Raw genomic sequence first — 16925 nt, forward strand, 5'->3', positions numbered from 1 at the left:
TATATTAGACCCCGTTTACCCTCTTCTAGAGCCCCCTCCCCTCTGGTAACCCTTAAACTATTGTCTGTATCTATGAGTTTTTGTTCCTTCATTTGTTTGTCTTGTTCTTTTGTTGTTTTCTATACCACATATCAGTTTTATATACCACACATAAATGAAATCATCTGGTTTTCTACTTTTTCGGTCTGACTTATTTAGCTTAGCCATTATAATCTCAAGATCCATCCATGTTGTCACAAATGGTACTATTTCATCTTTTCTTAACTGCCGAGTAGTATTCCATTGTGTATATATACCACAACTTCTTTATCCATTCATCTATCGAAGGACATTTTGGTTGTTTCCATGTCTTGGCCACTGTAAATAAAGCTGCAATGAACACTGGAGTACACTTGCCTTTATGGATTAAATGTTTTCAGATTTTTGGGGTAGATACCCAGGAGAGGGATTGCTGGGTCATACGGTAATTCTATTTGTAATTTTTTGAGGAACCTCCACACTGCCTTCCATAGCGGCTGCACCAGTCTGCATTCCCACCAACAGTGTATGAGGGTTCCTTTTTCTCCACAGCCTCTCCAACACTTGTTACTATTTGTCTTGTTGATGATAGCCATTCTGACTGGGGTGAGGTGATATCTCATTGTGGTTTTTATTTGCATTTCTCTGATGATTAGTGATGTTGAGCATTTTTTCATATGTCTATTTGCCATTTGTATGTCCTCTTTGGAGAAATGTCTCTTCAGGTCCTCTGCCCATTTTTCAATTGGGTTGTTTTGTTGTTGAGTTGCATGAGTTCCTTGTATATTTGGATATTATCAGAAGCGCTATTTGCAAAAATCTTCTCCCATTCAGTTGGTTGCCTCTTTTTGTCACCTGTGTGATTTTTAAGACTGATGTTAACAATGTTTCTTATAATACATGCCATAGGGATAAATCATAAAGCTTTTACAGTAACTAAATCATACTCCAAGACTTTTATTGTTCTTTTCTCTATTAGCTCTACTATCTGGCATCTCGAAGAAAGTGGCGTTTGGTATAAATGTAGTCTCTAGATAAGTGATGTTCCTTCTTGTAAGCACCAAAATGTTAAAAAAACAAAAAACATGAGAACTTTCCCAATATACTGCACATGTCCCTGGCTTTTTAAACACAATGCCCCAAATCTTAATGGTTCCATGCAGACTTAGGGATCTCCCGATGGACATCAGTCATTTGGTGTCACATCTGTCTCTGCCAGAGGTCTGAGGAGCACACATGCAGACTCAGATGATATGGATGCTGAGGCTGGGTGATGACTTTAGCTGTGACATTGAAATTTATTTTCTTACAAACCAAACCCCAAATCAGCTGATTTTGAGTTATCCCCTTCCCTTATTTTCATAAGGGAAGAATGAAGCTTATGTATAATTTTCTTCGGGAAAGCATAAAATGATTTTATATCAATTAGCGAAAGAAAAGGTACAACAGCCTTTTCCCACCAGACAATTATTTACTCTATCACTGATGCTATCATTTCCTTTTGCTACCACTGCCATAGATCACTTTCACCTCATTTTCAGCTTGCATTTGCTCTTCAGCCTTATTTGTTCACATTTTGTTCATGGACTATGGAGGACTATTTTGCAATCACTTCAAGATGTGTGAGTGCGTTGGAAAGGACTCGCTTCAAAGCTTACACATTTTTTAATTTTCAGGAGGTAAGTGCTTCTCTAAATGTGAAATTCCTGCATAATATTTGATATTTGTACTGAACTTCACATGTATGTTTTTAGATGTATGAACAAGGTGGAAAGTATTGTTTTTGTATCAGAATGACATGCCAATTTGCAGGCTCCCTCAGTGAGGGAACTCAAAGCACCTTCTCTATACTCTGTTATCACAGTATATTATGCTGAAATGATTGCTTTTTTATCTGTGTCTCCCATTAGTCTAAGAGCTTCTCATGAACTTAGACCACATCCTACCCTTCTTCGAACCCCAGCACTTGTGTTCTTATGCAGCTGCATAAATTTCAGGAAAGTGTAAAATGGTTGCCTTTTTGAAAAATCAATTAGTGAATGAAAGGGTAACACAGCCTCAATCCCAGCACTTCATTCTTGTGTTCTTGCCCATCTTGACCTTTCACTCCTGTCTTCCCCTGAATCTCTCTAAACCATAGTGGTCTCAGAGCTGATGAACCCAGGACCTCTTTTACCTCTTTTGTTGAGACTTGCGTGTGGGCTTTCAGTAAATGTTTACACTGGACATTGGCAGGTAGGAAGATGGTAATTTTCTGAGAAGCTCACTCCTTCTTTGCATTGACCTTCATAACTGTTTAGCACCAGGGTAGTTTTACTATTTCCTGATAAGTCCAGAAGTCTGATGTGCTTTTTAAATTGAAATTATAGAAAGACAGTGAAAACAAGAAAGAAAAAATTCATCACTGCATTTTATCGTACTATCTGGCAACCAGCAAATGTATAAAATCTTTAAAAGGTCTAGAATGATAAAAAATATTTTCCAATTGACATTCTTTCCATTTTATGGAAACCCACAGCTTTAATATATACAAGCAGTTAACTTGTTTTTATTCTTCTTAAACTTTGGGAAAGAAGAGAATTTGATTCACTGGTATTTGCTGAGTAGAAAATAGCAACATCTTTACAATAGACCAATTTCATCAGCCTTATAAATTAAATTATTCAGGCAAAGATCATGCTCAGAAGTAAATTCTCTAAATAATGGTACATATTTTTTTTCCTGCAGCTTAATTGCTTAGTTTCCCCCCAGCTCCATCTACCTATCATATGCCCTTTTTATTCCTCATGCTAAACATTCTCCATTTTCCCACTTAAATTTTTTTTTTTTTGTACTTGTAAAGTGTCCATCTTTTCCCTTGCCTCAATCCACTTGCAGGGACTGACTTTTTTCTATTGAATTCTAGCTTTAGGGAAATTTGGTTCAGCACTATCTTTAAGTCCTTTTTAATAGTAAGAATAACACTAACTGTACTACTACTAACGTCTACAACACATAGAACATTCAACTATGTGCCAGACATTGTTCTAAATATTTCACATGTATTAACATTTAATATTCTTAACAACCCTAAGTGAAAGTTACTATTATTAGCCCCATATTCTAGGTGGGGCACTTGACAGCACAGAGAAGTTAAGCTAATAAGTGGGAGAGGCAGGGTTTAAACTGAGGAGGGTTTAGTTGCAGTCTGTGGACTTAACCACCAGGCTAACCTCTATACCTCTACAGTATCCTTATAATGTTGTGTTATTTTATTTTTTTCTTTTCCCACTAATATCCTGGTGCAAGATCTGATGTTCATTTACCTTGTGTTCTTGCACATCTTGACTTTTCACTCATGTCTTCCTTGTATACGTCCAAACAATAGTTATCTCACAGATGATAAACTTGAGTGCAACCCAGTACTTCCCTTAAATGCCCCGAGAGGTGGAGGGCTACTTGTCTTTGTAAACTCAAGAATTTATTATCTAAATTCTTCATACTAAGTAGGAGAGATTAAGCCATTCGTTAGATTTTTTTCTTTTTTTTACAAAACAGCGTTATTGAAGTATAACTGATACACGAAGAACTGCACATACTTAATGTGTACAGTCTGACGTGTTTGGAGATACGCAAACCCCAGTGATACTATCACTACAATCAAGGCAACAGACATCCAACGCCTCCTAGAGTTCTCTCTCTATCTCCCCATAAGAACACTTAACATGAGATTTGTTAAGAAAATAAATTCTGAAGTACACACTGCCATATTGTTAACTGCAGGCACATGTCGCACAGCAGATCTCCAGGACTTATTCATCTTGTATAACTGAAACTTCATACCCATTGAACAACTCTCCATTTCTCCCATCCCCATTTCCTGGAAACCGTTATTGTATTCTCTGCTTCTAGGAGTTTGACTATTTCAGATAGCTCATATAAGCGGAATCATATAGTATTTGTCTTGCTGTGACTGGCTTATTTCACTTAGCACAATGTCCTCCAGGTTCATCTAGGTTGTCACAAATGGCAGGATTTCCTTCCTTTTAAAGGCTGAATAATATTCCATTGTATGTATACACTACATTTTCTTTATCTGTTCATCTGTTGATGGCATTTGTTTCCACAGCTTGGTCATTAATTTTAGACTATATCAACGATCTGCAAGTAGCCTTCAGATATGAAGCAGGAACCCAGGGGGAGGCGCCAGGGAAAGATGGCGCACTGGAACAGGAAAAGCCATTGTTTCCTGTGTTCAGTAGGAATGACACAATGTGGAGGCAGGCTCCTGTGGCCAATCTCTGACAAGGCTATGAATTTAGAGCTTTGCAAAAAGAAGCCCAGTTTCTCCTGAAGGACAAATGGCTCATGCTGCAGGGAACCGCATGGGTAAAGGAGATAGTACTTTCACACACTTCTGAGTTTGAGTGTTCTAGGACGCTTGAAAGATGGTTAGAAGTTTCTGAAGACCTGAGGGATGGTTAGAAGTTTCTGAAGAAGTTTCTGATGGTTAGAAGTTTCTGAAGACCTGAAGTCTTTAGGGACTAAGAGATGGAAGTGCATTCCTCTCCTAAAGACCAAGGGCCAAGAATGAAGAGAACACATTCCAGAGCCAGAGGAGAGGGAAGAGCCTCTGGGAGGCCCTGAAAACCCCACTAATCTGAGCAGTGGTGCCAGCCCTCTATGGGTTAGGCCACATCATATAGGACAGATGGGTGGCTGAAGGCTGAATCTGCCCCTCAGACATATTTTGTCTGACATGCTTTCCTTTCCTGTTTTAAAGAAATGAAATAAGCTGCCAACATTAATATTAGGGTGAGCTCACCTAATAATTTGGATTCCTGATTTCTCTTGATTTCCTAATGTTCATATTTCCACTTGGAAATCACCAGCTGGTCATGAGTAGAGGCGATGCCTTTTAGACTGGCTTGAGCTCTCTGGCTTTTCAGTCCCTTTTACTGACCATTGTCTTTACATCTGGCCTGCTTCACCTATTCATGTTACCTGCTTGGCTTGTTGGGCATTTAAGTTTGCCACCTGTGCACTGCATCCTGAGTAACTTAATGTATCTCAGCCCCCCCACTCCCCACCAAACATTTCTAGGCCCACTTAACAGATGTTTCCTGGAGCCATCTCAAAAAGGGTGTCAAAAAAGACATAAGCTATATAAACTTACTATTTCAAGAAACTTTATGACTTACCCATGAGAGCTGTTTTTCTTTACAGTGATATATAATAAAATCCTTCAATAAAAGAGGCCTGTGAGCTTGTTTAAAAGCACACCAAGGAAGGAGACATAGCATACCTCCTATTCCCTTTTTTAAAAGAGAAAGAACCATACCACTACATATTTATTAAATCAGCTAACATAAAAAAGAGTGATAATACCAAGTGTTGGTGAGGATGGGGAGAAAGGGGAGCAACTGTATCTCATATGCATTGTTGGTGGGAATGTAAAATGATACAGCCACTCTGGAAAATAGTTAGGCAGTTTCTTAAATTAAATATGCATCAGTCATTCTCTTAGGCATTTCTCCCAGATAAATAAAAACTTAAGTTCACACAAAAGCCTATACAGGCATACTCTGTTTTATTGTACTTTGCTTTATTGCACTTAACCGATGTTGCATTTTTCACAAATTGAAGGTGAGACCCTCCACCAGCAAAAAGATTACAACTCACTTTATTGCAGTGGTCTGGAACCTCACCTGTAATATATCTGAGGTATATTGTACACAAATGTTCATAGCAGTTGTATCTGTAACAGCAAAAAAATTAGAAACAACCAAAACGTACCTTCCCTGGGGAATGGATGAATAAATCCTGATATATTCATCCAATGGAATACTACTCAGCAATAAAAAGGAATGAACATTGTTGATACCTGCAACAGCCTGGCTGGAACTTGAGAGTATTATGTTTATGTAAAAACATCCATCTCAAAAGGTTACATGCTGTATGATTCCATTTATATAACATTCTTTTTTCTTTTCTTTCTTTCTTTTTTTTTTTACACAGAATGCTTCAAGAATTTGCAGGTCATCCTCGCACAGGGGCCATGCTAATCTTCTCTGTATTGTTCCAATTTTAGTATATGTGCTGCCGAAGTGAGCAGTATATAACATTCTTGAAATCACAAATCTATAGAGATAGAAAACAGATTAATGGTTACTAGGGGACAGGGATGGAGTAGGGGGGTGGGATGAGAGGTGGATTTGCAAATACAAAAAGCTAGCAGGAGAAAGTTCTTTTGTGGTGACGGAATAGTTCTGTATCTTTGTTGTAGTGGTTACATGAATGTACACATGGAATAAAATTACATTTACACATGAATGCAGCTTTTTAAAAAATGGTAAAAACAAAGTAAATTCTGTAGTCTAGTTAATGGTAGTGTACCATTGTCAATTTCCCGGTTTTAATATTTTAATAAAACTTTGTCATCATTGGGGGAAGCTAGGTGAAGGGTAAATGGGACTTGGTACTATTTTTGCAACTTGTGACTCTATATAATTATTTAAGAATAAAACTTAAAAAGAAAGGAAAGGAAAATAGGCTGAATGCCTAAGGCGGTGTTTGGGGAGGTGAGCAAGAGGAGCATAGAGAGGCAAACTAGGGCTGAGAAATATCTGTAGACGGTTAACCTACAAAAGGCTTAAATTTACTCCCCCATTATCAGTTCTGCTGTCACTACCTCCATAGTGCTCTTTATTCTGCTCATGTTAAAGTTGTTTCTCTGTTGTTTCGTAGTTATGGTGTTGAGCAAAGAACTAGCTCTATTCCTAATGGCAAACTAATCAATCTTAGCCCATTGAGTGTAGTCTCCAGGACGTCAATACTTTTCAGTTATTAGTTTTCCTATTACCTAATATTCAGAATCTGCTTCTTTGCTGTCAGAGGTATTTTTTATTTTAGCATCTCTGAGTTTGATACCACTGCAGATGCTAGAAGTTGCCAGAAGGCTGTCCTCCAGATAAGTCTCTTGCTCCAGCTTGTATCACTGTTTTGTTGCAATTAGCATTCAGAATATGCACTGTCATCTTATTAAAATTTATGTTTTTTAATGGAGAAAGCCCATGGAGAGTTGATTGTGGTGCTGTAGCTTACCCTTGGCTCTTCTTAGTTACCTGTGTCTAAATTAAGCTGAACTTCGGGGCCTCAGCTATTTCTAAACAGGCATCACGATTTACTAAGGTTAATGCCTGGGGGAACATTAACCTTGCAGACACTAATCTAATTCAGTGCCATCACAAGTGCATAATTTTGGACTTTGGAATTTTGCCAAAAAGCACTATTCAAATGAACATTCAGTTGGCAAGGGGTGGGAAGGTGGGTGTGGACAGGAACTCCAGAAATGGTTATGTAGATATTTTAATACCTTTCCTTTCCCTCTCCCCTCAGAGGTTAAGTATTATTTAAGTATGTTGAAGCAGAGACACTAAATAAATTTTCAGACTATTATGAAGAAATCGTAATGAAGGTGGTTCGTCCCATTGTAAGTTTCTGATGTTCATAATCATTCAACATTTACAGAGCATCTTTTTATGTCACATGTCTGACCTCGTAGTAGGGTCGGGACATAAAGATGAGTAACTGTATGCACTAACACTTCAGGGTGCCTAATAAATGATAGCTGAATGGCACCACTAAGGTCACAATTGGGCTAAGGTCACTTACAGGATCTCCAAAGGATGAGACATATTTGTGCAATTCTAGCTTCCCATAGATCATTACCAAGTCCTTGCCATATAGACCGAGGTTTGGGCCCCAGGTGAAGTGAGCGGGAAATACCACGTAAGACCTTGCGCAACAGGGTCCAGGGCCGGATCTCTTGGATCCTGCTCTATGCTCACACCTTGCAACTCAGTTTGCAGACACTAACGGGGTTTGCTCGTTTCAAGGGCGCAGGGCCGCCGCTTCCGGAAGAGGTGGTAGAGGTCTAGGTAAGAGAGGAGAAACGAAAAAGCCAAGAAATTCTGGCAGATAACCTTTCACCTACGTTCCCGCCCCTTCCTTTTCCCCAGGGCTGAAACGCACACGACCCCCAAGTCCTCCACTTCTCAGAACGGTAGGCACTGATTCAGGCTGATGGTGGACCCCCACTCAAAGAGGTTTCCGATCTTTTTCAAATTGCTATCCTTTCAGGCCCAGCCAGGGGGACCCGCAGCTCGGGCCAGCTTCCCCGGCCACGCTGGGCTGATGACACGCAGGCGCCGAAATCGAAGCCACGCTGGGTCTTCCCAGCTGGGTCGCGGGGCTGGGAGGGCAGGCGCCGCGCAGCGCTTCCCGTGTGCGGGGCTTCCCATAATGCACCGCGCCGGCAGTGGCGGCGACCGCGGCGACGCTCTAGCCGCGGCATGTCTGCGTCTCTACTGCTCTGGGAGGAGGAAGAGAAGGAGGAAGAGGAGGAGGAGGGGGAGGAAGAGGAGAAAGGCGCAGGGGTGGGAGCTGCTGCCGAAGCTGCCACAGCAAAAGTTCTCCCCCCTCCCCTCTTCCCCTCTTCTCAAGGCCCCTAGAAAGGCTGGAGCTGCCACCGTCTGCAGTCGGTGACCGCGCGACTCGGCGCCCGCCCGCGGTAAAGCGCTCGGCCTGGCAGGCCCAGGCCCGGGGGAGGGAGGGGGAGGGGGAGGGGGCGGCGCGCGGGGGGAGCGCGCGGCGGTAACGGCTTGACCCCGGGGGGAGTGAGCCGTGGCGAGGCTGGGGGTGACCAGGCGACCGGCGGAGGCCGAGGGAAATGCAGGAGCAGGCTGGGGGACGGGAGGAAGCGGGGCGCGGATGGTGGGTTGGGGGTTTGAGAAAGGATAATGACGGGGGTGGCGGAGGCGAGAAGGCGGCCTCCGAGGCCTGCGGTGGGGGGGGTGTCAGAGGTAGGGAAGGAGGTGGGATGTTTGCATGGGGAGGCCAGAGGGTGCTCGGTGTGGATGTGAAAAGGCTAGGGAGACACCAGGGTTCTGTCCACCGTGCCTGGTGCAGTGCTTTATGCACCGCAGGCCTCAGTCACAGTGTTCTTTGGCAGAAGGGAAGGGCAGGGGTTGGAGAAAAGGGAATTCTTGCAGGAAACCTAGTGGGAGTGTGCACCAGGAGAGGCCGGGGGAAGGATACCGGATAGGTGGAGGAATGCAGGGGGTAGCAGTGGAGGCGTTCTTGAGGATTCTGGGGGCTGTTCATTGTGCAGATATGTTAGGTATATTGTTATGGAAAGAACTGAAGCCTTTCCAAAGAAAGGGAAAGAAGGGCTTTCCGTGAATAGGAAGGATGGTGTTTGAAGCGAGAGGGAGTGCTAAATATTATACTAGAGAATATGAAGAGAATGCATGACAGAATAGACAGATGTAGTAGAATTAGTAAATGTCGGCCCAAGGACTAAAGAGTTATTCCAGATGGGCCAGGATGGCCTAGTTCCGAACGTGTTTGGGCTCTTCTGTACATGACATCTGGTAAGTGTGGGTCCCGGTAGTGGTTGGGGTCACTGAAAATTAGACCTTAGTCTGTAATTTGGTCTGAGACATTTTAGACCGGCACCAGTGAGTGTGAGAATCTCTGAAACACACCTTAAGAAAACACCTGGCCGACAGGTATTCTCTAGGCCACGGAGTTTAGATTTTAGCAAATTTGAAGTATCATCATTTACTAGAGGCTGGATGAACATGATCCTTGCAAATGCTGGAGTGGAAATTACTTGATTTGGTGGTTTTCTTCTTTATCACCCAGCTTAAGTGGTCCAGAACTGGTGCCATATTCAGCTTGGGTTGCACTACACAGGGTGATAATTAGTGATGGGGGGTATTCCATGCATGGTGGCCCTTTTTTGGAGGATCCATTTATAGCTCAAATTAGTCTAATTGACTGCACTGGTTCCATTAACGGGGGCTGGTGGGAGACCTTCAGTCATTCACATTTCCTGAATGTATACTCTCATTGAGGCAAGGTGATATTGAAGAAAATGCATCAGCCTACGAAGTGTGGCCAGCTGAATGAAGGATCTAGAATATCTGTTTTGGTCTTAGGTTGCAAAGCCGGGACTGGTTGCCTTGAGGTCTAGGGGAACTTGAAGAGACCGGATTTATATTTTATTAGCATTTTTGTGTCAGGAAATGAACCAAGTCCTGCTGGATTTGCTGAGTTCACACCAGACCAGATTTCCAAGAGGGAACTCTGGGCTAGGAGCATACTCTTCAAATTTTATTCACTTTTTGAATCAGCTTTATTCACCTGGAAATTGGTTATTAAAGATTTGTATACACGTTACATTGTAATATTAATTCAAATGAGGAGAGAATAGTATGAAAAATCTTTTTATGGAAGTGGAAGGTGAGGGGATTAATGAATGAGATGGAAAGATGGATATTCATTTAGCGAATATCTCTAAAGGAGGATGATAATTTAGCATTAGAGACGGGCTTCTATTAAAATTTTTCTCAGCAATAATCCAGGATTATTTTTTAAAAACTGGAAAACATTTTATGTCAGTACAATATGTATAACTGGGATGTTTCAATATATTGCATGGTAGGATGTACCCATTTTTATTGTCATCACGGTGTGAGAAGGTCTGTTTTTCTTCCTCTCACCTGCACTGTATATTATCAGTTCTTTAATTTTTGTAAGTTTATGGACTTAAACATAGCATGTCATTATTGTTTTTCTTCCTTTTTAAATGATAGGAAACAATACATGTAAATGATTTAAAAATAAAATTATACTGAGGGAGCTTATCTTGAAAAGCAGTAGCCCCTGTCTCATCTCTTCAGTTGCAGCCCCACTTGCCAGTCTACTACTTCTAAGCATTAATTTTTGTAGTTCTTACCAGGCTCTTCTCCAGGTCTGCAGATAATCTGAATGCACTATTATTTCTTGATTGATCAAAAGGACATTATGAAGAAGTCAAGACTTTTCACAGGGAATGGAAAGGGTTTGTGTCGCTGGCATTCTCTCCTTTCTGCCTCTCCTTTCCAACCTTTGGTAGTTACTGTTTTATTCAATGTCTTTATATCTTGAAGTAATATACTAAACGAGAAAGCCTTTAAAATTAGACTGGAAATACTGGGTGAGATGATAAAGGGAAGTTCGTTGGATGGACCTATATAAGAAAGACTAGATTGTAGGAAACGTCGTCTTTGCCGCATAAGGGTTTTCTAGTTAGCGATGAGGAAGAGTTGCTTGGCAATGATAGTTCATCTTCGAATTAGTTACCAGGTCAACTGGGTAGTAGTCTTTGACAGTCTTCTGAAGAGTTTTAGTGTGGGGAATCTGGGAATGGATTAAAATGGCCCTTAATTGTTTTTTCCAGGCTTCTGTGGCTTTTCTTATGTTTTTAGGAAGGAATGGATTAACGTGGATATGTGTTTTTTTGTGGAGAGATGGGTGGGGAAATGTGCTACGAGGGGGAGGATGGTGCAGGATAGGGTATGACGGACATGGTGATCATTTTGTGGGCGGCTGTAGAAAAGATAAAGAATTCTGAAGACACTTGGATAGAGTTGGTGTGAAGAGAGATATAAATTACAGTGGTGAGACTGTGATTTGTGGCAGTTTTAAGGAAATTAGCGTATTAAGCCACAAATATGTTGGTAATACGGTGGGAAAGGTATGCTGCTCATGTATTACGATAGATTCCTGAAATACTGTTTTTTGTTGTTTGTGTCTGGGGTGCAGCATCACCAAGTCAGTGTGACTGTGATTGAGAGAATAGAAAGATGTCAGTCCCGTTTGGGGAAGTCTTATTTAAGTAACCCCACCCCTTGAGAATCTTCCTTTGAATAAAAACAACGCTCTTGGGTAGATTACATACTGCTAAATGTTGTCCTTGCTTATGGGCATTATTCTCTCTTTGTTTTGCAAATGGTGGCTAGATTGTAACCTCTTCTAGTGATGAGACTTCAATCTCTAGGGACACTTACAACAGCTTGATTCTTCAGTGCTTAATAAATACCTGTTGAATGACTGATGGAAAGTAGTGTTCACTGCTTTAGTGATAATTGGGGGAATGTGTGAAATTGCTGAGCACTATGGGGGTATTGCAGACAAAAAGACGTGTGTGTGTGTGTGTGTGTGTGTGTGTGTGAGAGAGAGAGAGAGAGAGAGAGAGAGAGAGAGAGAGAGAGAGAAAGAGAGAGAGAGAGAGAGAAGGACAAAAGGGATATCCAACTGGGGGGGAAGGCTTTTAGATTTTAAAGAGAAGACAGAAGGGAACTGTACCAGTTGCAAAAACATCACAGGTGTGGGACCAAAGGTTCTCTTCTGATCTGAGGCTAGTTTGGTTTGAGTAAATCTGGTCTGGAGCTGGGGCTGGTTTAATTCGGATTTTCTTACCTCAGGCCTAGAGGACTGCTTAGAGAGTTTTAGCTGTTTTAAGAATCTGTCTGATTTGATTTAATTCATTTTTAAGATAAGAAAAATGTGTTTGATGAAGTTCTACCTTGAAGGAATTTATAATATTTATATTCTTTTAAGGGGAGAAAGGCAGTTTTGAGTAAATCCAGTAACAATGTAAGACTTCAGAAAATTGATTTTTTTTAAACAAATATCAAGAGTTGTACCTTTGAGAATTTTTGTATTTTGGTAGCCATTTCCAAAGTAGTGTTCAGAACTTTTTTGGAACACCTTTTCTGAATCACCTTTTCCTATTGAGTATCTGCTGTGTGCTGTGGGAGTGGGGGGCCTGTAAAGATGAGTAAAACAGTCTCTGTCCTCTAGGACTTCGTAATCCCTCTAGGATGGCACAGTTACAAACAACACAGGGCATAATGTCGTTCTGAATAGTCTCGTTGGTGACAAATCTTTTTAGTTTGAAAGATTTGATTTTTAGAAATGCTGAAGATCTGTTGATATCAAGTAGACTGAATAAAGAATAGTTTTGGTTTAAATTCACTTAGTGACTGAAATGGGAATGATTTTTTTGTTTGACTTATTAACTGACTTTGGAAAACATTCCCAGAGAGGAAGTTGGAAATATTTTGAATGCAGGTGACAGTTCACATGTAGTTAGTTAGGCACTAAGATTAATGTTGGTTAAATGCATTAGATGGTTGGATGGAGTGAGTAAATAACTGATAGCCTCTCAAGGTAAATATTTTAAAGAGTACCATGCTGATTTTAATATGTAAATAAATTTTGGGTATGTTAATAGTTTCATTACTGTGAACAAGAGAGTTTATGAGTAAGTTCCCAAATGAGTTTTACAGATAGTGAAGTGCTTTAGAAGCTCAGAGAATGGAGAAATGAAGGTTGGCTAAGGTTTGGGGAAAGGATTTCAGTGTACCGTACTTCAGCTAGATTATTTGAAAGGATTCCTTAGGGATCTCAGGAGAGGAACTAAATTGCTCCAAATTTCTCTTGCAGCCCTAGAATGAACCTAGAGTCCTGGTCTATTTTTGTCTGAATGCTTTCTGCCTATTTCATTTTCGCTACTCCTCCTGGTTTGTTCCTTTTCAAATCCACCTTTGCTGGGTAGATTTTTGAGCCCTTTAGAACAACTGGGGTACGGGGAGGAGTGTCTATTTCCGTCTATATCTAGTGTAACTTTTAGTTTTTCCTTTTTTGAGTCTGTACCCCACAATTTCTTGGTCTTTGTGAGTGAGGAGTGTGAGTCAACTTGGCTCTGTTATTCTGGTATTTTCCTGCATGCTTTTCTCAAAGCTGCTTTCTGAATTACAGAACAGAATAGAAAATTGAGGGCATATGTCCAGTAGACACATCCTTGTTGAATAAATGAATGGAGAAGAAGTATCTGAGATAATTTAGGAAATCTGAATTATCTTTATGTTTTCTCTTTACTTCAATTTATTTATTTGTAACCAGTCTTTTTCTACAAAGGATTTAATGGTGCTGCCAAGTACATGTACATGAATTGAAATAATTGAGGAAGTTTAATTGAAAATGAAAGAAAAATCTATTTAAAGAATATAAGATCTACACCTGAAACTAATATAAAATAATATTGAATGTCAACTATAATTGAAAAAAACATTACAGGGATGTAAAGTACAGCATAGGGAATATAGTCAATAATATTGTAATAACTATGTACAGTGTCAGATGGATAATAGACTTATTGGGGTGATCACTTTGTGGGGTATATAAATATCTAATTACTATGTTGTTTTGTACACCTAAAACTAATATAATATTGTATGTCAATGGTAATTGAAAAATAAATTTTTGAAAATTAAAAAATATAAGATCTATCATTATGGATGTTAGAAAACTAGGAGTAAAATGGAAGATGAGCAGATGCAGAAGAAAAGGTGCTATCCGATATAAAGTATGATTCTGAAAGAAGAAAAAGATTAATATAAGTTATGTTTAGAGGAAAGCAAGAGAAGATTGAAGGTAGAGCGGATTATTTGAAGTTGCTATTTTGGGGAGGAAGATGGTAGACTATTTGAAGGATAAGCGTTAACAGAAGTTGGACTGTAGTAAGAATTATTTATGTTGATTTATACCCGGTTTCATAAAATGATGGGATGAGTTTTCTTTAGTCCACAGATAATGCACTCTCATCGTATGCAAAAGCATTGTTAGATGCAGTCAGAAATAAATCCTTTGAAATTTATATTCTAATAAGGGAGCTGCATTTGTGCACAAATACTGTGTTTCCCTGAAAATAAGACCCAGCCGGACAATCAGCTCTAATGTGTCTTTTGGAGCAAAAATTAATATAAGACCCGGTCTTATTTTACTATAAGACTGGTCTTACATTATAGTAAAATAAGACCAGGTCTTATATTAATCTTTGCTCCAAAACACGCATTAGAGCTGATGGTTCGGCTAGGTCTTATTTTCGGGGAAACACGGTAACTACACTATGATCACAAATGTATCATAAGAAAATACCAAATGTTAAAAGGGAGTAAAAACATTTGACTAAGGGAAAACCTGTGACTGCGTTTAGTGGCATGGAAGTGGCATTTTAGCTAGTCTTTGAAGGGATGGATAGGCTCCCAGCTGGCAGAAATTACTGGAAAGAGCATTCCCCCATGAGGGATTAGTAAAAGCAAAGGTTTGGAGGTGAGAAGCCAAGGATATATAGAGAATAATAGTAAGTTAACTTTTTTAGTAGAATAGTAAGTAAGCTTTTTACTGTGACCCACAGTAAGAAATGGATGTTACATCTTCACCTGATATATGCATGTGTGAATGTTTGTGTGTACATGTAAAACAGCAAGTTTCAGTAACCATAACAGTCCTTACCATGTTGGATATTCTTAGATGTTTTCTATTCTTTTTGTCTAAAAAAAAAAAGAAAGATTACTGTCACTCATTAAACTGATTTCAGGACTAACTAAATTGATCACATCCTGTGGTTTGGAAGATAGAGTTCGTGAATAGGTCATAATATGATATAAGATAGGAAGAGAGTCATTTGGGGTTGGGTAGAAAATGGATGGCCTTGAAAGCTGACTTCAGTAGTTTGTACTTGATAGGACGTGGTGTTGTGCTTGGTAAGCAAATAGAAGCTGGATTTAAGTATTGGCCTTTCTGTTTACCCACGCTATGGTTATGGAAAGAATTCCTTCCTTTCTGAGACTCAGTTTTCTCATCAGGAAATTGATAATCATTATGCTGTCTAGCAAGGATTTGAGGATTAAAGTGTGTTAACATATATGATTGAAGTGTACCTATTGAGCTTTTTTGAGAATTGAATCAAGCCCTGTGTATTAGATGACTTAATCTGACAATAGCTAAACCATCTGGATAGATGGGGGGCAGCGTGGTGGTAGAGTAAGATTGGCGGTGAGAAGCCCCATTAGGAGGCTACTGGAGAGACTAAGAAGGACTCAAATTAGTTTGATAGCAGCAAGATTAGAAATGCAGGGGTGGGATGTGATTAGATGGAGAGAGGAGGGGAAGATGACTAGAAATTCAGAGTTGTGGAAAGATTCAAAAGGCAACAGCTAAAATTGGGTTACATTTTTTGGGTAGTTTAGTTTTGTTGGACAATTGAGTAGTTTCTATTTTTTAGAGGTTGGAGGAGTTTTAACTTGACTCAGTGTGCAGTGGGGAACTATTTTTGAGTGGGGATATAAAGTGGGTTTAAGAATACTAATCTGGTGAACTGTTTTCTGTTTTGCAATGAAGAGAACCTAGTAACCAGAAGACAGGGTTAAAGGCTGTGACAAACATGTGAAGTATTGAGAGTATAAGTTGGGATGGTGGTAGTGGGAATAAAAGGAAAGGGATAGATACAAGAACTACATCAAAGAAAGATACGAAGGGTATGATGGCAAATGGGCTTTTGGGAAACAGTGGAAAAAAAGTGAACAAGAAATCTTATGGGAAATTCTAGAGCTTTTAACATGGGTGACTGAGAATGGTGATGCCATTAACAGAAATTATTGGATCAGTTAGCAGAACTGTTTTTGTGGGGAGGAATGGCTACTTGAGTTTTAAGACACATTGACCAGTGTATGAGGCACCAATAGAAGTATCCAAGGGGAATTATACAGCTAGAATTAAAAATATTGGATTCAGCTGAGGAAAGCGGTCCAGTAGCGATTTGGGAATATATACATAGAGTTGATAATTGAAACTACTAATTCTGGATTTGGTAGAGCGCTGATGGTTAGGAAAATATTTGGACTGATAATTGAGCTGTTAATTGAAGCAATAATTGAAGAATGTAGTTAAAAAGAAGTCGTCATATTCTAATTCCTCAGGAATAAATTAGATTGAGCCAGAGGATGATGGTTTAAAGATTATTTTTGGGAGCTGGGGGAAGATAATCATCGAACAAATGATAAACATAATTACTGTAGATGCAGTGGTAAGAGATGAGATGTGAGGGGGAGGGAATTAGAGAAAACTCCAGGACGGAACTTGGGAAAATACCCACTTTTTGGGCGAAGAAGAGGACCAGTAGTCATTGGAGACTGAAGTAGCAACTAGAAAGACCAGAGGAGAACCATGTGGTGCAGTGACATAAACCAAAG

The 16925-nt window shown here is 39.9% G+C and overlaps 1 protein-coding gene, 2 long non-coding RNA genes and 1 other non-coding gene across 9 annotated transcripts in view; 1 reads left to right on the forward strand and 3 right to left on the reverse strand.

Moving 5' to 3' along the window:
* Window positions 1–701: 701 nt before the first annotated feature.
* LOC141572708 (uncharacterized) lies at window positions 702–4234 on the reverse strand. Its single transcript, XR_012498092.2, has 3 exons — window positions 3324–4234; window positions 2195–2366; window positions 702–873 (listed from the first exon to the last, which is right to left on the reverse strand). It is a non-coding gene; the product is annotated as an uncharacterized LOC141572708 (long non-coding RNA).
* Window positions 4235–5570: 1336 nt separating this feature from the next.
* Window positions 5571–8275, reverse strand: LOC141571136 (uncharacterized). Its single transcript, XR_016019768.1, has 2 exons — window positions 8032–8275; window positions 5571–7933 (listed from the first exon to the last, which is right to left on the reverse strand). It is a non-coding gene; the product is annotated as an uncharacterized LOC141571136 (long non-coding RNA).
* LOC141568193 (U6 spliceosomal RNA) lies at window positions 6006–6112 on the reverse strand. Its single transcript, XR_012491240.1, has one exon. It is a non-coding gene; the product is annotated as a U6 spliceosomal RNA (small nuclear RNA).
* Window positions 8276–8310: 35 nt separating the features above from the next.
* The window catches only part of ZNF148 (zinc finger protein 148), a 106870-nt gene continuing 98255 nt past the window's right edge, over window positions 8311–16925 (forward strand). For 3 of the 6 annotated variants that reach the window (XM_074330597.2, XM_019723692.3, XM_074330591.2), the window contains exon 1: window positions 8357–8569. The gene's annotated coding sequence lies outside the window, so the exon portion shown is untranslated. Of the gene's footprint in view, window positions 8570–8931; window positions 9432–16925 lie in introns of those variants that run through there. The other 3 variants (XM_074330569.1, XM_019723691.2, XM_019723694.3) reach the window with 3 other exon arrangements.

The sequence above is a fragment of the Rhinolophus sinicus genome, chromosome 17 (genome assembly GCF_057876585.1).
Source record: "Rhinolophus sinicus isolate RSI-liver-muscle chromosome 17, RSI-T2T, whole genome shotgun sequence".
NCBI lineage: Eukaryota > Metazoa > Chordata > Mammalia > Chiroptera > Rhinolophidae > Rhinolophus > Rhinolophus sinicus.